The 17,410-nt window shown below is 39.1% G+C and overlaps 1 pseudogene; it reads right to left on the bottom strand.

The window, feature by feature from the left end:
- Positions 1–5,522: 5,522 nt before the first annotated feature.
- LOC117084944 lies at positions 5,523–16,658 on the bottom strand (annotated as a pseudogene).
- Positions 16,659–17,410: the final 752 nt, after the last annotated feature.

Genomic DNA, 17,410 nt, shown 5'->3' with positions numbered 1-17,410 from the left:
ATGATTTCGGCTCACTGACAGCTTTGCCTCCCAGGTTCACGCCATACTCTTGCCTCAGCCTCACGAGTAGCTGGGACTACAGGCGCCCGCCACCATGTCCGGCTAATTTTTTTGTGTTTTTAGTAGAGATGGGGTTGTACCGTGTTAGCCAGGATGGTCTCGATCTCCTGACCTCGTGATCTGCCAGCCTTGGCCTCCCAAAGTGCTGGGATTACAGGCGTGAGCCACTGTGCCTGGCCATTGTACATATTTTATCACCCAGGTATTAAGCCTAGGACACATTAGTTATTTCTTGGTCCTCTTCCTCCTCCCACCCTCCAGCCTCTGAAAGACCCCAGTGTGTATTGTTCCCCTCTTTGTGTCCATGTGTTATCATCATTTACCTCCCACTTTTAATTAAGAACATGCAATATTTGGCTTTCTCATCCTGTGTTAGTTTGCTAAGGGTAATGCCCTCTAGCTCTGTCCATGTCCCTGCAAAGGACATAATCTCATTCTTTTTTTGGCTGCATAGTATTCCATAATGTATATTTATCACATTTCCTTTATCCCGTCTATCTAGCCTTATCAAAATGATGTCTATTTTCCTAATATAACCAATTCCAGATTCCTCCCAAATTTATGGAGGTAGCACTAAAGGCAAAACCTCAGAAAACAGGGTAAATATCCTCTTCCCCACCTCCCTACCCTTTCAAAACCATCAAAATTTAGTGTTTCATATTCTTTCGTCTTCCCTCTGGATCAAAGATTCAGGGACTATACTTATCAAAATTCTATGCCACAGTCTTCTCAGCCATGTGGCTAACATCTTCCAGATGACCAATGAACTAGTCTAAATAACCATTCACACCCTCATATATCAATTTGAATGCATTGATTCTTATAATAACACAGAAAAAAAGTGGGCTTATATTGTAATCTTAGGAGTTAAAATCTCAATAATTAAAGTACTATAGGTAGAAAAGTAAAAGGGACCCTGAAAGAATTTTTGACATTAACAAAACTTCAAATTGTCAGAAAACCAGTATATGCCTTTTTACTTTTTTCTATCCCACTTCAAACTTTAAAAATAATACACTAATTTATTTCCATTAGACTATGTACATGAATTATGCAGGGCAACCTGACCTCAAATACAGATTTGAGAAGAAGAGTAGGTATGAGTAAAAGACTAATGTGAGTGCTGTCAACATAGTCATCTTATCTATTGGTATATGTCTGATATGTAATCTCCTCTCTTCTAATAATGAGTAGAGGGAAACAAACACATTTGCCTAAAGAAATAATGAACAAAAGAACTATTACCCTGAGAATAGGCATACTTCTGGAAATTATTTGCCATAGTAGTCTAAGGAATATTAGAATGAATCACCAATTTTAATGCTACAATATAGTGTTACTTCTAGGACTTGTGGCCAGACATCTTTAAAATATGCTGAAATGGGAAGAATTCTGGGTGAGAGATAAGGCAGAAGGCAGGAGAGCAGAAACAGCAGAAGTGACATTTACATTGTAGGCAGTGAAAGGCAGAGCTGACACTGGATATTCTGAAGAGAAGTTTCAGGGACACGTTAGAACAACCTCAAAACTCTTCCTTGAACGCAGTCAAAAACTAAGACCAATCAAAAGTAGAGTATGTCTATAGAAGACAAACAAAATAAACTCAAACCAAAAATAACTTGTGCTCTTTGCTACGTGACTTGGTCAATGAGAACAAAAGCAATAATCATACTCATACTTCAGGAAAACCTTCTTTCCCCAAAGAAAAGAAAATGAAATTTTCTAGGTTAAAATGGCTCACATTAGATCACTCAAATTAATTTTCATTTTATTTAAATGTGATGGACTAAGCACGAGTTTCTACTTCTCTTCACAAACAAAGGGACATTGAAATAATGGACAACTGGACAAGAACAAAAGAGAGAATGAAATTATCGTTCTGGAAGTTGGAAAAAGGAAGTTGCTTTTGTCCTTTCAAAGAGCTATAGCAAAATAATGGGTAATTTATAAACAATAGAAATTTATTGTCCACAGTTCCGTAGGCTGGAAAATCCAAGCTCAAGATGCCAGCAGATTCTCTGTCTGGTGAGAGCCTGTTTCTCATAGATGGTGTCTTCTATGTGTCCTTACATGGGAAAAGGGGTGAACAAGCTCTGTTGAACTTCTTTTGTAAGGACACTGTGCCTTATGAACTGAGCCTTCATAACCAAACTATTTCCCAAGGCCCCAGCTCTTAATATCATCACCTATGGGGTTAGGTTTCAGAATAGAATTTGGGGGGAGATGAAAATATTCAGACCATAGCATCATCCATCACACATTCTAGATTTACTTGGAAAGTAGAATTGATTGAATAGTTGGAGAATGAGCTAAGGAAACCAAAATAATACTTCTAATGAGCCTCCCAGGCAAACCCCACAGAAGTAAACCATCTAAAACAGCCACATAGCATAGATTCCTTTTTTTCCCCAGTTTTCCAGTGGATCACATATTGTCTAGATTATTTGCTTTAAGATAAAAATTTCTTACCATAAATTAAGAAAATGTTCCGGACTTCATATCTTGAAAATTATTCTTTAGTAGTTCTAGAATGGGGTCCAGTTAAGTGTTGTATCTAAATTTCTCATGTAAATTTGAAAGACATTCTGGTTATGAATTGTTACCTTCAAAAGTGGTTGTGGTTCTTACTGACAAACTCCTATTCTGAGGTAAGCCAAATAGTGATTCTCTGCATATTATGCAAGCTTAGGCAACAGCATGGGCTAAATGTTTTATTTAACAAATCACTTTTATGTTGTTCATAGTTTAAAAAAATACATAAGTGTGTAGTTTAAAATAGTTTGTGTTCAAAGGCTTTTCATAAGAAAATTCCCATTACACTTTGTAGGAGTAGTTTGCAAACATATTTATTTTTCATACTTACTTTTTTTTTCTCTCTCTAGCCCTCTCTCTATATAATATAAAATATATATAATTTATATATTATATATAATAAATTTATATGTAAAATATGGTATAGTGATCTCTAAATATAAAAATTATATATAGATATAGAAATTACATGTTAAATACAATTGATATTACACATATAATTGTATATATATGTATATATACACACATACACACACACACACATACACAGTACATATAATTTCTGTAGTTAGAGATCACTATACCATATTTTCTGGAGAATAATTTGGTGGTATATGTCTATATATCTATATCTATATGTATATATGAGAGTTTTACTTTTTCAAAATTATACAATTGACCCAAAAATTAAGTATCAAATCTGTAGAGATAGTGATCTATATATCCAAAAAAATGTAATTTATTTAGACATTTTTCAAATGAAAAACTAAAGGAGAAACTCAGTTGAACCTATTTTTTCAAGTTTTAAAATAATTTGCCATATCAATGAATTAATATAAGATACATAATATAATACAAAGATTGATGGAAGTAGGTATTGATATGATGGTATATTAACAACACCTTTAACTTTCTTCATACACAGCAAATAAAAAGAAAAAATATAGACTTTAAACTCCTCCTTCTTCCCTGTCAGTCTCCATAAAACCCACACATACCCACAAAATATATATCAACAACAAAAAAATGATCCAAGGTGAGTAATCCATTTCAAACTATAAAGGAGGATTTGACCATTAAATTGTATAATTGGAATTATGGTTAAGATGTAAAGTCCTATGCATTGTTATTTTCTATTCATTATTAGTATGAATTAAACAATTTTCCTCATCAACAGAAATTTAAATTTCATTTTGATGTTTGGAATTCTTTATCTTCCTTCAACTGCTGTTCATAGGACTCAATTAAGGATATCTCTTTGCAGTGATGTTACCGATATATATTTCATAGTTTAGTGGAAAATTCTAAAATAACCAATATATCATTTTGCTCTAGATTTGGAAGCTAACAAAACATGGCTACAAATGAATAATTAAGAAAACAAATTACTAAATCATATCCCTAAATGTTTCTTTAAGTTCCCCAGAGGGTTCCCCTATAATTGACTTCTTGTGTATGAGTAATGAAAACCAACATTTGTGTTTACTTCACTGACCCTGAAAACAAAAACTCTTACAATCTTTGTTTTGAAAGTATTATAGACACTTGGTTTTATGGAAACATTCTTCAATGTTTCAGATTTGGGAGGTACAATAATGCTATCTTTAATAGGAGGTTTTTCTCAACAATGTTGGTTTAGGACAATACTTTTCTATCTTGAACATGGATAAGAATCACTTGGAAGGCTGGTTTAAAACACGATTGCTAGCCTAGACTGTGAGTTTCTAATTGACTAGATCAAGAATGGGGCCTATAAATTTGCAAACATTGAGGACCACTGGTTTAGAATATAAGTCCATTAATTTATCAGCTGAAATTACATATATATATGTGTATATGTATATATAAAACTAATGAAAAACAACTTGTGCTGATTTGAACTGTGTTTATGTCTCCAAAAAGTCAGTTTCAGAAAATGTCAACATATGGTTCCATATACTCATATTCAAAATAGCAAATGTTATTTCTAGTAGCAACGTTATGATATTAATGCCTCTTGCTTAAAATGAAGTAAAACTGTGAATGTTAGCAATGCTATTTCACTGAGAAGTAAGAAAGTAAGAATTATTTTAGAGGAGTAAATTGCTAGTTTTTAACTTTCTGTGCATTTTTTGGCTTCAAATAAAATCTTAACAACAATAGTCTCCTTGGGCTTTTCATTGACATCTTTTAAAGTAATTCAGAGGCTGAGGAATGCAGAAGTTAATCACTTTGACTAATTTGTAATTAGCTCTACCTGTATTTCAGAGGAAATGATCAATACTACCATTTGAAGAGTCCAGTCTTAGATCCAGCAACACTTCTAGAACATCTGCAGTTAATTTTTGACATTCAGTGCCTGTTCCTCACTGGAAAAGCTAAAATTCTCATATTTAGTCACAATTTATTAGACATTTTTTAATAGAGAAAATAAACATTATTTCTTTTTAACTTTTTTAAAAATTGGGTGAAAAAAGTGTTTAAAATTACGTGTCAGTTATTATTATTAAAATTATTACTGAATCAGTGAAAGATAATTCCTGTCATATGTGTTCAATTTTAAGAAAATAAAAAAAGTTCCCTTGCAGATTAGTTTTCTAACACATTTGACATACTTAAAGTAGAGCTGAAATGTTTTGAAATGCGAAATCAATTTATCTTTAAACAACTTTTAATTTTATTTTCCTGGGAATTCAGAACATCTGTTTTGGGATCTGATTATACCAAACACTATTTCAGAGACTGAGGAAAACATCAGAAAAACAAGAGAATTTCATTCCTGGGGAAGGGGTGTGTGTTTTAGTAGGAAAAAGAAATTCAACTTAGGACAATGTATTTCCCCGATTCTTCAACATGGAGTATGAGATCCCATAAATAGACTCTTGTCGACCATCTCTATTTTATTTTATTATTTATTTTAGTTTAGTTTCATTTTTCAATGTTCATTTTCCTTAAATGACCCCCATCACCCTGCAGGCAGGTAGGCGTTGGCAAGAGATATTCACTTGACAATATCGCTCTTTGCCCATATTCTGGAAGGTCTCCTTCCAGGAGAAGTACGCTCCAATCAGGCTCCCCGCTGCCAGGAGCCGGTTTTTGCCATGTGCATGACTGGTAGTCCATCTGCCAATCTGGACTGAGTAGAAAGGCAAGCTCCTGGCCTCAGAAGTCGCAGACTCCAGAAATAGAGCTGCTGTTGTTGGTTCCAAAGAGGACGACACTGGCAAAGTCATCTTCCTCAGCTTGTCCAGTCGCTTGAACATTCCAGTGATGAGACTGCAAGTCATAAAGGTCTGAGTGAGTTCTTTAGGGAAGAGATATTCTGATTACCACAGGGATCAATCATCCTTATCAAAGTGCTCCCAGAAATAGGGCAGCGCCACAAAGCGTGTGTCCTCGTTTGAGTACTTGCACTTAAATTCATCCAAAACAAAGGTACTCCTGAGAAAGTGAGCGAAGAAGTCTTTGACCTTGGGCTCAGCAGCCAGCACCTGCTCAACGTTCGTCCATCTCCTCCTCAGGAGCGGGGGCAGTGGCCTTTTCCTCCTCCTTCCGCTCAGCCTGGGGCTACTGCTTCCTTTCCCGTGAACCTTTCCCTTTCCACGGGGTGTCTTTTTCAGACTGGCTTTCTGCAAGCTTTTTAGCATCAAACTGAGCCATGTTCTCAGACAGTCTCACCTTCCCTAAGACAGTCCGGAATTGGGGCTGGTTAATGAAGTTGAGGAACCAGCATTGGTATTGGGAAAGGCCTGGCAGAAAGAAGGCTCCAGGACCTGCTTATAGAGCCACAACAGAGTGCAGACAACTGCGATGTCAGCCAGACGAAGAGTCCTCGGCTTCAAGTGAGCATCCAGCAGCCCCCAGAATTCGCCTCACCTCCGGCTTTGCATTCTCAGTAGCCGGTTTGTTGTAGTGCACGATGCCCAAGGTGGGGAACACCGAGGTATTTGCTGGGGGCACTGCATTGCTATCAGCGGAGCTCACCCACTGCACCACCTGGGCTGCTGTCTATGGAGTACTTTCTCACTGTTCCTCATTGCTGACATAGTAGGCAGTGACATTGCTTTCAAACACACAAAATCCATCGTCACTCTCAAATGCAGGAACCTTGCCGGCAGGAAATTTGTGAATAAATTCAGGGGTGCTATTGGTTTGGTCAGAGTGGAAGTGAGGTAGTACAGAGAGCACGCAGACCTGAGCCCCGCTGTACTGAACAGCAATGAGGACCTTAGTTTTCAGGATATGTCCCAGCTACCATGATGATTTCCAATTTAATATTTTAGTATTCGGATAATTTTGAATTTATAGCAAATATACAATATAAAAATATAAACATATAATATATAAAAATATGTAACATAGAACCGTCTATAGTGCTTTCTGGCATCATATAGAACTCCAAATAGAAAATCAGTGAATGAAAATATTTCTATAAAGATGGAAAACGTTGCTGTAGTAAAATGTCAATGCCCTAAAAATTAATTATGTCTTTCATAATCAGGTGATGAATTAATCATGATGATTCTGTTGCATATTTCTACAGGAAAGCACATTAGATATATGAGTGGTATAACTTCTGAAATCCCCACATATTCAACCTGTACCCCAAAGCCTAATTTATATCTTCAGTTCCTCTATATATTCACAACTCTACTCTTCTATCATTTTCTTTAATCTGATTACTGTTGTGGTCAGTGACTGCCTGAGGCCCGTGCAAGGGCAGGTAAAGAATTTACCAAGACAGTAATGAGTTTAGAAAGGCAGATTTATTAGAGAAAGGAGGAGATGCATTGCAAGAAAGCAGTGGGCAGTACAGCAGAGGGAAGGCTGTCTGCAACAAAGCAGGGACTTGATGAGTATTTTAAAGGGTCGTTGCTTGAGCTGAATGCTTGAAACAGGATATTTGGGTGCCGGTGGGCAGTGAGCTGAGTGCTTGGGTTTGATGTTTGGGTGAAAGTGAGCCATCTGCAGTTGGCCCAGTTTCTTAAACATTCACTCCCGTCTAACGCTGTTTCTTTCCTGCCAGCTAAGCCCATTTATTAATTTTCTTTTAACTCTTTTGGGTTCCACATTCCCCTACCCTCTCTGACAGAATAACAAGGACAAATCTTAGGTATTATGACAGAGGTCTCATCTTCCAACTACTTTCTGCTGCTCTGGGGCATAAAGCTGACTCTACCTACAGTTATTGGTGGGTAGAGGGACCCCATGGGCCACTGTCTCAGGTTATAGGACTTAAAAGGTTGGGCACACCTGGAAGATGGGTCTTGGGAGAGAGAGCATGTTTCTATGGAACTGATGTCTAGCAGAGTCTAAAGGAGACTCTGGGATCTCTGGGGACAATTCACTGATACCCTTGCGTCATCAGAAGCTTGGTATGAAACTGCCACATTCTGGAAAAAAACAAATTTAACCAGTAAATTAGAGAGGCAAGTACTGGAGAGAAGTAGCAGTATAGATGCAATTGGTCCCCGCAGAGGGCTCTCATAGAGCCTCCTAGAACCTTCTTTAAGAAATTAGGTATTTTAAAGTGGTTTTCTTCATAATCAAGTGACCTGCTCCTGTACTTCCCTTGATTTTTGCTGGATATTTCCTGATTGATTTACACAGAAACAACATTCTTCCTGAAGAAAAAAGCATGTCCTTCCCTGGGCTACTGTGAGTAGATTAAGGGCTCATCTATTTTGTAGGACTACTCCAGCAGGGGTATTGATTTGTTGATTCATTTTATTTAATGTTTCTCTGATTGTGTCCAGGAATTTTGCAAATTCTTGGGGAAAGAGGAGACAAGGACAACATCTGTAATTCCTGCCACTGCAGCACCAGTTATACTTAAGCTGGCAAGAAAGGAAATTAAGTGAATGGCCCTTTCATCTCAGTATATGGGAGACTGTTGGAGGCCTAGCATTGGCATTAGTTCAGTTAAGTTAGCAGTGTAGAGTTGGGAGGTGGAGTTACATATTCTAGAGAACAAGCAGGGATACATAAGCATTAGTTACACAAATAAAGTATAATCCTGATTTTCAGAGCAGTACTGTGTTAACTGAGATAAGGTCCACAATGGTGGGAATTTGGTCAGATTTCAGAGTGGGATATAGTGTAATTTGTTAAGGAATCTTTTTATGACTCTTTCTACTTTCCCCGGAGATTGTGGGTGCCAGGATATATGTAAGTAATACTTAATTTGAAGAGCTTCATTTACTCCCTGTGTTATCTGAGAAATAAAAGTAGAGCCATTGTCTGACTGTAGGGAACAAGGGAGCCCAAAATGGGAAGGTATCTGGTCCAAAAAGGCCATGATGACTTTGAAGGCCCCGTAGTTTTTGTGGGAAAGGCTTTTATTCATCCAGTAACAGTATCTACAAAGACTAGCAAGTAAGCATGTGTATAAAATCTAGTTGCCAGTCCTCCCCTGGCAGAGTCCCTCATCTTTGAAGGGGTTTAAGGAGAGGGGCAGGTTTGTGGGCTCCTCTCCGTTAGACTGAAGCAGGGCATTATTAGGAAAGATTTGGAGGGTGGACAGGTCTTTAACAAGAGTGTGTCCAAACAAGTGTGGGCTATCCCTAAATCCCTGGGGAAGGACTGTCCAGGTTAACTGTTGAGAAACATGGGTGGAGGGGTTTTCCCATTCAAAGGCAAATAAGAATTGGTAGTCTGAATGTATTGGAATGCAAAATAAGGCATTTTTAAAATCTAATACTGTGAACCACGAAGTGCCAGAGAGAATTTACCCTTAAAGGGTGTAGAAATTGGAAACGACTGGGATATATAGGGATTACTGCCTCACTGATGGCCCTTAGGTCTTGTACCATTTTATATGTGCTATCTGAGTTTTTAACAGCTACCATCAGGGTTCTTTGGCCACTTGCAAAGACTTAATAACCCCATGACCAATAATTTTTCTATTAGAGTCTGTAGGCCCATTTGGGCTTCAAGATTTAAGGCATGTTATGGGATCCTAGGGAAAATATTAGGTATTCAGATGAATATTTACAGAGTCTGCAAACAAAGAACTTTCTGCAGTGGAGATATTCCATACCTCTGGAGGAACTTATAAAATGGAGGATTTTAGGACCTTGGGGCTTTTGGTGGGAGGAGCTAGTAATGCCAATATTGGGCAGGCATGCTCAGGGAATTTAAAGCTAGTTTGGAGTTTGTTGTTGTGTCCCAAGTAATGGGATAGGACAGTAGCTTGGTAGAACCTGGAAAGACTGAGTGAAAACATTTTTCCCCAGGGTGCATACTATGGGGAGATAAAGCATCACTGCTGTGGCCTGTCGTGCTGGCGAGAAGGATCAAAGACAAAAAGGTAAGCCCAGAAAGATTAATTAGGGCTGAATAATTAGCTCCTGTGTCAAATAAAAACTCAATCTTATTTCCTGCTCTATTTAGAGTTACCGGAGGCTCAGCCATAGAATGGTAAATACAGGGGCCTGAATGGCCTCTGAGCCCCATCAGTCATCTCTTTTTGCTTTCTCTGTTCCATCAGCTTCCTCATAGCTGAGGAACAGAGTTAGGGGCATTTGCCATTGCTGTTCTCCCAAACTGGCTCCCAAAACTGGGTTGCTGGTTGTGGGATGACCCTCCTACATGAGGAAGAGAGAGGTAATCCATTTCCAATGCCCCACTTATTTGCAGTAAGTAAGAGATGATTGAGGAGGGTTTTGGCAGTTCTGGCTGATATTCCCTGGCTGATTATAGCAATAGCAGATAGTGAGCTCCTTTGTGCCCATAAGGCTCCAGGCTGATGGCTGGCTGGGGGCCCTTAGTACGGGCAGAGAGTTTGCAATGGCAGCAGCCAGGTAGTGAGTCTGCCACTTATCTCTTTCTCAATCCTTCCTATCCCATTCAGACTGTGATATTTCCTCCCATTATTAAAGAGCTTGAAGGCCATGTCCAGCAAGATGGTGAATGGTGTTTGTGGTCTTTGGTCTAGTTTCTGGAGTTTGTGTCCAATATTTGGAGACATCTGGCTAATAAAACAAACAAACAATCAAAAAACAGCCAAAATAGCTAGGTTTTCTGGGCTTTTGGGGTCCACATTAGTATATTTTCTCTTGGCTCCAGCCAGCTTGGAGTAAAATAGAGCTAGGTTTTCATTTGACCCCTATGTTACCTCTCTTAACTTGGTTTAGTTGACCAGTTTTATGGCAGCCTTTTTCATGCCTTCAATTAAACAAGTAATTATATGATTATGGCATTCCCTGCCAGTGTTTCCCTCTTGGTAGGTCCATCTAGAATCAACATCAGGTGAAAGAAATCAGGCACATTCCTCAGTCCTGGGCCCAGTACAAACAACATATATCTCTCAATTTCCTGGGCCCAGTACAAACAACATATATCTCTCAATTTCCTGGGCCCAGTACAAACAACATATATCTCTCAATTTCCTGGGCCCAGTACAAACAACATATATCTCTCAATTTCCTGGGCCCAGTACAAACACCATATATCTCTCATATCTCTCAACTTCCTGAGCCCAGTACAAACACGTCCCACCGTATATCTCAACTTTAGAAAAACACCACCTGGAAAAAAATCCCTGATAACGACACAGCTGTTTGTAGTTTTACTGAATGCACGGGAACCAATAGATCACCGCTAAATGTATAACTTAATGTTAACCAATTGTAATGCTGTAACCTAAAGAATTCCCTTGTTCCTCTGTAACCTTACAACCTATTTACATCGGGCTATAAAAAGCGAGCGCACGCATTGTTTGGGGCCCTCTTGTATGTTGTGGAACAGAGGGACCAAGTTTGAACTTGCAGTAAAGATCCTTGCCGCTTGGCTTTGACTCTGGACTCTGCTGGTCTTCTTCGGGGAATAAACGGTCTGGGCATAACACAGGAACTCTGTTCTCCCGGGGGGAGAATCCTAAGGGCTCTGGACATGAACTTCATCTTTCCACCATTGAGCTAGAGACAAAATGTGGGACCTTTCCTCATGAGTACAACAGGTGGTAAAGACAATATAAACGTCCAGACGAATGAAATCAGAGGAAACAAAATGTACTCTAAATTCTTTTATGAAGTGAGAAGGGTCCTGGCCTTGGTCCAAAGGGAGCCAGTTTAGCTTGTATCTGATAGAAGTCCAAAATGGGAAAGGAACATGGACTCTGATGGTTTTTAGAAATGGTTTGCCACTTCTCAGAGTAGCAAAACTTTTCCTGGGGCTGAAGTGGGATAATAAATGGCTCCCTATCCGGTATGTGAGGGGAGAAAAAAGTTCAAGGTAGGGGAGAGGCAGAGAGAAGGAGGTGGAAGGTGGAGTGGAAGGAGGGGAAGGCATTGGAGTAGACACACTGTTGGGGAGGAGGAAGGGGAGGAAGGTGGGGAGGATCTTGACAATGGGAGTATGAAAGAGGGTTCATCTAAAATGTCTGAAGTCAGGGGGAGGAGGTAAGAACTTTGCTAGGCACATTCAACAGTTTCCTTGAAGGTCTGGGTCCCAACCCCAGGGACATAAAAGCCTGGCTATAAGGAACCTCAGGCCATTTGGAGGAATTTTGACAACACAGATTAAGTTGAAAAAAGTATTAAAATCCAAAGTCCTATTCAGAGTCTAGGTTAATTGATCTGAGAGTTTATCAACAGGCCAAACGACATTACACAAGAAAATCAGGCAATTCTTCTTGGGAGTCTGAGAGTGAAATTTGTCCCAATGTTTTAGGATGCAACCCAGAGGTGAGTCTGAAGGAATACACAAAGTTTGCTCTATGCTGGAACTGGAAAATGATGAGCCACTGGAGGCTGATGTCTGCTGGGGCATAAAGTGCACTTTTTCTAAAGGTGTCCTGACAGGGGAAAGGATACCACTTAAGTCTACTGGGGTACTTCTGAGATGTCCTTCCTAGAGGTGTATTGCACCTATTCGGAAAGACCTCCTGGCACTGGGGACAATACTACTGGGACCTTGCACTAGATGGCCTGTCCAGGTCAGAGGTATGAAGGTGAAGGGAGAAATCAGCCTGGAACCAGCCCCAGGAGAAAGGATGGGAATGGGGAGACTCCTCACTCTGAGGCCACTGGAGATCACCTGATTTGGGAACATTTGGAGCCAGAGGTCTGGCTACCTTTATGTGAGAATTAGAGTAAGAGGAAGAGATGGTTTATGTCACTCAAAATGTATGTGGATTTGCCCTAGAGGAGCTGCTGCTGATAATTCTGCAACATGCAGGGATTGGAGACCTCTGACCAGAAAGGATAGGAGACAACCTTTCTCCCTCTGGACAAGGCAGCCAGACGTTTGCCCTTTGGCCTTCTGGCAACACCAGGGAGCTGCCCTGGTCAGATGCCACTAGTTACCAGAGCGCTACTAGATGTTGGCTGCTGGAAGTCTGAAAAAAGAAAATGAACTTAGGTCCCTCACCTGAGTGGGTGGTGGTAGTCAGACACTTCCATGCAGACAACTTTCAGTTTCACCAGAGTATAGCCCTGGCCATAGACTGTCAGTTGTTTCCATCTTGGGTGCTGTCCACAGAGGATCCTGAGTTGGAAGACAGAAAGAAAGAGGGGAGAGAATCACAAAATGTCATGGTCAATGACTGCCTGAGGCCAGCATGGGTGGAAAAAGAATTTACCAAGACAGTCATAAGTTTAGAAAGGCAGATATATTAGAGAAAGGGGAGATATATTGCAAGAGAGCAATGGGCCAAACAGCAGAGGGAAGGCTGTCTGTGATGAAGTGGAGACTAGAGGGGTTTTTAAATGGTCATGCTGCTTGGACTAAATGCTTGAAACAGGATGCTTGGGTACAAGCATGTGGGGGATCAGTCAGAGTGGTGGGAGAAGCTATAGGGAAAGGAGCAGGCCTTTTGAAAGGTTGGAAGGCTCTGCATAACTTTGGGGGAGAATAAGCTGAAGGCAGCTGTTCTCTTACCCTGAGGCAGAGGGCGAGGACTAGGTACAAGGGAGTGTAGGGGGATTTACCTTAAATGGCTTGTTTACTTTTGTTGTCTAGAAACTGACCTTTGATCATCCATGTGTGTGACTGCTCCCTGAGAGGGGCAACAATATTAATTACCCACAGATTGTGTTTGCTCCAGGCTTTCAGCATTATATGTGTACTGAATAAAAGCAAGCAGCTCAAGCTGTTCGAGGCTGCCCTTTTCTTCAGCCACTAGCAGCCCCATAGCTACTCTTACACTGCATACCTGTATCTGAGTACTCCTTCCATCCATCTCTCGGCCAGTCTGTAGGATGGACCCAGCACAGGTTTGGGTTTAATGTTTGGTTGCAAGTGAGCCATTTAGAGCTGGCCCAGTTTCTCAGAACATTTGCTGTCCTCTATCCCTATTTCTGTTCCTGCGAGCTAAGCCCATTTTTAATTTTCTTTTAACCCTTAGGATGCCATAATTATTAATAATTTAATCAAAGAGTTAATTTGTTTGTTACCATTAACAATCTACATAAATGCTAAGTGATAAAGCACCAAAAATTCTTTGAAAACTTCAAATACAGAACAAAATGGTCTGTCTTTATACTATGATACTTCCACTATGTTGACTAAAACAGTTTCCTCAGCCATCAGACAAATCTAGAACTGATATATCCACTTGTTGAACATTAGGCCATGGTACAGTTGGGTTGGTAATACATTTGTTTTGTGTAAAATTTCCCTCTGAAGCTTTTTCTGAGCCAGTGGATGGGCCTTTTTAAATGTAGAAATTGACAGAGCCACTGTTTTCCTGATCAGAGGTGCCTTCATTATATTTCTTTCCTAGTGAATCCTTAGATACAATGTAACTTTTGTCTCATATCCTTTGCATTGCTGGGATTAGACTTTTTTTTTTTTTCTGTTTTGAGGAATCTGTGTACTTTACTCAAGGCTGCAGTTGAGTAAAGTCTCTCAAGGCTGCAGGATAGAGGTCAGGGCCTCACCTTCTATCCACTGAACAATATTGCGTTTCCATCCATCAAAATATATCCTTAAGAGACAATGAATAATTCAAGTTGCTGTGGCCATGTGTACTAAATGTGGCTTCATAAAATCTACTCCTTTTATTATCATTTCTGTATGTTATCTCTGATTTATAACTTACTTTTTGAAACAGTTTTACTGGTTAAGTAATGGATTCAGTTTCTCTAAAGTTTTCAAAACACTCAAAAGGAAGTTTTGTATAACTTCTGGGTGGAGTAATTTTAATTACGTTGGTATCATAGAAGCCAAGAGAGAAAATATAAGGGCAAAGTGCATAATAACAATGCCAATCAGATTATTGATCTCAATCATTAGAAGTCCATCAGCCAGCACTTTTCTAACAGTGCAACACATATTACAGATTTAATGAGTCTATATTTTCCAATATCCTTTATTGTTCGACCCATTCTTCACTCTGGTCTACTCCTTATATCTTACCAAATAAATGTATAAAAATGTCTAGCCTCTTTCTTCATAAAAACAGATATGTAGAATCTATGACTTATACCTCAAATCAACCAAAATGATGAGTTAATGGGCCTCCCGTGTGGTTCCACTGTTATCTTTGTTTTATATTTTGCATGAGTGTAAATCTTTCTCCAATTATAGTTTTTGCCATTGCTACTCGTGTTTGACATATTGCATCTTGTCAGCCACTTCTACTCTCATTCAAAGATTAAAGTTCTATGCACTTTTGGAAAACTTTTTGAAATATTAGGCAGAAGCATTTGGTATCTTATATAGTTTGGATATTTTCCCCCTCCAAATCGCATGTTGAAATGTGATCCCCAATATTGGAAGTGGGGCCTGGTGGGAGGTATTTGAATCAAGAGGTTGGCTCCCTCATGAATGGCTTGGTGCCGCCCTTGTGGTAATTAGTTCTCTGTAGTGAGATTTTATTCTTTTAGTTACCAGGAGATTTAACTCTTAAAGAGTTTGACACCTCCTGCCTCTCTCTCTTGCTCCCTCTCTCACCATGTGACACGACTGCCCCCCTTTCATCTTCTGCCATGAGTAAAAGCTTCCTGAGGCCTCACCAGAAACTAAACCAATGCTGATGCCATGCTTATACAGCCTGCAGAACCATGAGCCAAATAAATTTATTTTCCTTATAAATTACCCAGCCTCTGATATTCCTTTACACATTAAGTTATTCCACTAGGAAAGCTTTCTAACTTGTATACTCATATTGAATACTTTTAGGGTGGACAAGTTGTTCCTCACTGTCAATTCATAAACCAGTGTGATGAAAGGAGCACATATATTGCATCAGAAAACTGGACTGCACTTAATTTTCAAAAATTCATATCTTAAGAGGGTGTTACAATTTGCAAATTTCTTATTTCCAGAAGTCCAGAAGACTATGGTAGGTTGACTTCAGTCTTCATAGGAACATATAACATCACACTTTCTGAGCACATCCTATGAGTACATGCTTAAAGCCAGTAATAAGCTTCAGAAAGCTACTGCTAATGATGTTGTTATTTCAGCTGAAACTTCCATGGAGTCTGCTGCTGCTTTAGTCTTCTCTTAATTCTGCAAAGTGGCGTGATCCCGAGCATATGCTTCCAATTTATCAGCTAAATCTGTGTCTGAGGAACTCTTGCTTTCTTTGATGGCGGCTTACCTGTTAACTGAAGTCAGGCCAAAACTCTTTGGAATTTGATGAATATACTCTTGAACATGAAACACTACAAGAATATTTTGTTTTAGAGTAGAAAACATCCTGTAAACCAACTATTTCATGCATAGTGCCAGCAGCATTGCCAGATTTGCCATCTGTATAGCAAAAGTTTGTCTATTCATGTTTTATAATTAGAAGATTAAAAGGTAATGGAGTGACTTCTCACTTTCTTTCATCAGAGCCTGAGCTATGACTTGAGTCCTCACTATAGCCACCATATAATTGTCATCCCTCCTAAGTGAATCTCTTCAGTTCAGATCCTTTCAGTTATTTGTCAAGACTGGAGAGATGGTTGCTTTAGGTGAAAGTTTTAATTTACATGACCTTCAACATCCTTATGACTCAAATCCTTTATGATTTCCAACAGAACCTCAAGGATAGTTTGTCCGTGCTTCCAGGACCACCAAGTCCTTTTTCTACCCCGAGGCTGACTTCTCAGGAAGGCACAACTCCAGTAAAGCTCTGCTGGATCCTTCTCCATTCTTTTTACTTTAAAAACAGTTTAATCACATGGATATGCTATTTATATTAGAAAGTTATTGCATTAGTTATCTTCTGATACATAAAAATTTACCCTAAAACTTAGCTTAAAAAACATTCATTATCTCACACAGATTCTGCAGGTCAGGAACTTGGAAGAAGCTTAGCTACCTGTCTCTAGCAGTAGATCTCTTATAAAGCTGCAAACAAGCTATCTGCTGGAGCTGCAGTTATCAAAAGGCTTAACTAGACTTGTGGTATCTACTTCCAAGCCCTCACATGTAGCTATTGGCAGTAGGCCTCAGTTCCTACTGATACATAAGCCTCGAAGATATAGTTATTTTGCATATATGGATATAAATGTGATAACATGAAAATATTAATAAAGTTGATGTGGAGAGAAATTAATCAATTTTGTTTTGACAATGTTAAGTTTCAGGTAACCATGAAGAACTCAGTTATACTAGATATTTGGAGATTCAACACTGTTTTACTTGGGATAATTCAGAGATTGGGATGAAGCTTTGGTATTTTTATAGTTATAAACTACGCAGGGCAGGGAATATAATCTCAAAACAAGAGGTGGGAACTGAATAGTGCAGGAACAGGCAAAAACATATATAAGCAAAAAGAAAAAAAAAGACCTTTCATGAATGAAAGGAAAAAAAATAAATCATTGCATTATGGCTCATGAAGTTATGGGAAGAAAGTGAGTTCCAAGAACAGGTTCAAAAACATCAAGAAGATGAACAC

This window comes from Trachypithecus francoisi, unplaced genomic scaffold, assembly GCF_009764315.1.
Source record: "Trachypithecus francoisi isolate TF-2019V2 unplaced genomic scaffold, Tfra_2.0 Lachesis_group1, whole genome shotgun sequence".
Classification (NCBI taxonomy): Eukaryota; Metazoa; Chordata; class Mammalia; order Primates; family Cercopithecidae; genus Trachypithecus; species Trachypithecus francoisi.
Note: the sequence above shows the minus strand (reverse complement) of the source record. Positions and strands in the feature narration are given on the sequence as shown.